This window comes from Gavialis gangeticus, unplaced genomic scaffold (genome assembly GCF_001723915.1).
Source record: "Gavialis gangeticus isolate Ggan-Ray unplaced genomic scaffold, GavGan_comp1, whole genome shotgun sequence".
NCBI lineage: Eukaryota > Metazoa > Chordata > Crocodylia > Gavialidae > Gavialis > Gavialis gangeticus.
Window position 1 is genome coordinate 94,395,218 of NW_017729034.1, and position 2,946 is coordinate 94,398,163.

General features: G+C 41.0%; 1 protein-coding gene across 2 annotated transcripts in view; it reads right to left on the minus strand.

The window, feature by feature from the left end:
• Positions 1-2,946, minus strand: part of LOC109304749 (vacuolar protein 8-like) — an 86,852-nt gene that overhangs the window by 66,694 nt on the left and 17,212 nt on the right. The gene's annotated exons all lie outside the window — the stretch shown is intronic.

The window sequence follows — 2,946 nt, forward strand, 5'->3', positions numbered from 1 at the left end:
GGTAGAGGGTGCAGGGAACTCTCAGGGCTGCTGCAGCAGTTCAGCTGGCACAAGGGGTAGTGTCCCCAGGTACCAAGTGGCTGGGCCCCAGAAGCTCCTGAGAGTGAGAAGTCCTGAGCTACTGGCCAGGGCAGCTTTTTATACTACTGGGGACAGCACAGGTGCTGACCCTGGGCTCTAGCTCCCCCTGGCTGCAGATCCAGGAGGGGCTAGGCAGGGTTATTTTGCCCTAAGTGGGGCTGCTGATATTCTGAGACTAATGCCTATCATATTAACCAATGCTATCTTACTGCTTTTGTATTTCTTCATCTGCCTGTTGGATCTTCTCCTATGTTTAGATTGTAAGGTCTTTGGGGTAGGGACTATCTTCTTGTTCTGTGTCTGTACAATGCTTATCACAAAAAGGTGTTGGTTTATGATTAGGGATCCTGGGTTGTACCACAGTATAAAGAATAAACAACAATATCCCATGGTGCAATGTGATTAGATACATTGACTGTTTAGAAATGCATGGCAAAAAGTAAACACTGAAGAAGAGATAAGAACATTAGAACAAAAGCTCTTCTTTGTATTGTTTTCTAGCATTTTGGCCTGCGGTAGAATACAAAAAGAGTTGGTTGTTTTGTGTGACTGCATATTTTACATATTTAAAAAACTGCTAGCTTTGTAAAGAATGTTCATAAAAAGAAAAAATTCTTATTTATTACATATGTACAGAGAAACTGGAGCCATGCAGCAGACAGGAGGAAACCTTTCAGAGGTGCAACTTTGAAAAGTATCTAGTGCTGGTATAATCACCCCTCATTTGAAGTTGGTGGATAGTTCAATTGGAGTAGAGTTAGCCCAATGAAGAATGGCTCTGAAAACCTTATTCTTAATGTTCTTCTTGATTCTCAAGATATTTCATACAGAACAAGGCCAAATCTTGCATCTTTTACTCAGGGAAAATTCCAACTCAAATCCATTTGTGTCTCTTCTGAGCAGGGATTACACAATTTAGGGGGTTCAAAGGATACTCAAAGTCAAAAAGAATGCTGGGGGCTATCTAGCATAGATGACTGTCTCCTGTTGCCAATGTCCTGAGCACTTCTGTGCTCCACCCCCACCATTTTGAGACTCCTTGTTCATAGTTGCCTGCCACACTATGCTACCATTTTTGAGGACTCTCTGCTGAAGAGTTCAAATTCAAAGATTTAGTATCTTCCAAGACAGATGACTCTCCATGACGGATAACCTTGAAAACTTTCTGAAACAGGTCATTCCAAATGTGGCCTTAGAAGGTATTTCAGTGCACTCATTCTCTTGGAATGAACTGACCTTTATCTCTGTTTCTTCTTAACGGGTTTGCCTTCTGCTCATGTTCCTGGAGACTTTTACAGCATCATCTGCAGGCATACTGACTGATAGCTTCATTGTGTTCACGGGTTTGGAAAAAACTTATGGCCATCTGAGTAAAAGGAACGATTGTTCTTGAATTTAAACTCCCCAGATTTAGAATTTAGCCATGTTGTTTAGAATTTTGAAGTGATACTCTAAGACATTGGCTTTGCTTCCATGATAGCTTTATTACATCATTGTAGATCACAAATATCTAATATTAAAGGTATCTTTCAAAGGGAAAAGACCTATATACATTCTCTTAAATAAAACATAAAGGAAGTACTGGATATCTGTGACCTAAAATTAGTTTAAATGCTATTGAATTATTATCTGTGATCTAAAATTAAATTAAATGCTATAAGCATTGAATTATTGTACCAACAACGCTATACTGCTGTTGGTGGTACAATCGCAGCACTTTCCAAGGAGGTAATGTAGACAAGAAAGTGACTTAGGCTCCTGTAGGCCTGTTCATTTGCCTGCAATAATAGGCAAGGCTTTGAATTACATTTTAAAGGAAAGAATGATTAAAGATATGAAGGTAATTGTAAAATGGGTTAAAATACAATACAGAAAAATTTGCCAAAGAGAGATTGTGCCAGACTAATTTAAAATCTATTGTCTTATCAAATATATTCTAGGCAAAGTAAATGTAGTAGATCTAATCTGTCTATATCTTAACAAAGCATTCCGAATCATAGCAAAATATGGCTGGAAGGGACCTTGGGAGGTCATATAGTCTAGCCTTTTGCTCAAGACAAGAACATCCTGTTTAAGCTATCTAAGCAAAGTGGTTGTGTTAAACTCCCAAAGATGGAGATTTCACAACATCTCTACATAATCTTTCCCAGTACTTAATTTCTCTCTCAGACAATAGTTCTTGATATCCAAGTTTAATTTCCTTTCTTGCAATCTCAGACTGTTACTTTTTGTCCTGGATGTGTCTAAACATTCCTTAATGCACCATATTTAGTGTGCATTAAATTTAGTACTTGGATAACCAGTACTAAATCTAATGCAGAGTAACTGGCGCTAATTCACAGTACCGGCACACAGTACTGGCGCACAGATTTTTACAGACACTAACTGTGCAGTAGCCTAGTAGTACTACACAGTAGCGTATTCACATGGGTTTTGCCTGGCATGCTACTGCACAGTGTTATTAGGCTACTACACAGTTAGCGTCTTGTGTAGATGCACCCACTGTCTACTGCAGACAGAAGATATTCTATCACTATTCTAATACTACAAAAGCCTAAGCCTGTCTGCCTGTCTGTCTGTCCAAAACAGTTTAATCACACTCTAATTGGCTGACAAACAGCCAATAGAGTGTGAAAAAGCATTTGGACAGGTGACAGCCCACCACCATGATGGTGGGGTCACAGGGGACAGAGCTGGCCTTGCCCTCCCCACCCTGCTCCCTGGAAGTGGTGGGAATGGAGTGTGGGGGGCGAGGCCACTGGAGCTGGCCTCGCCCTCCCCCTTGCTCCTTGGAGGTAACAGCCATGGCAGCAGGGCAGGGGGGGAGCAGGATCAGGACGTTGAAAGGGGGCATTGCCACCGGCG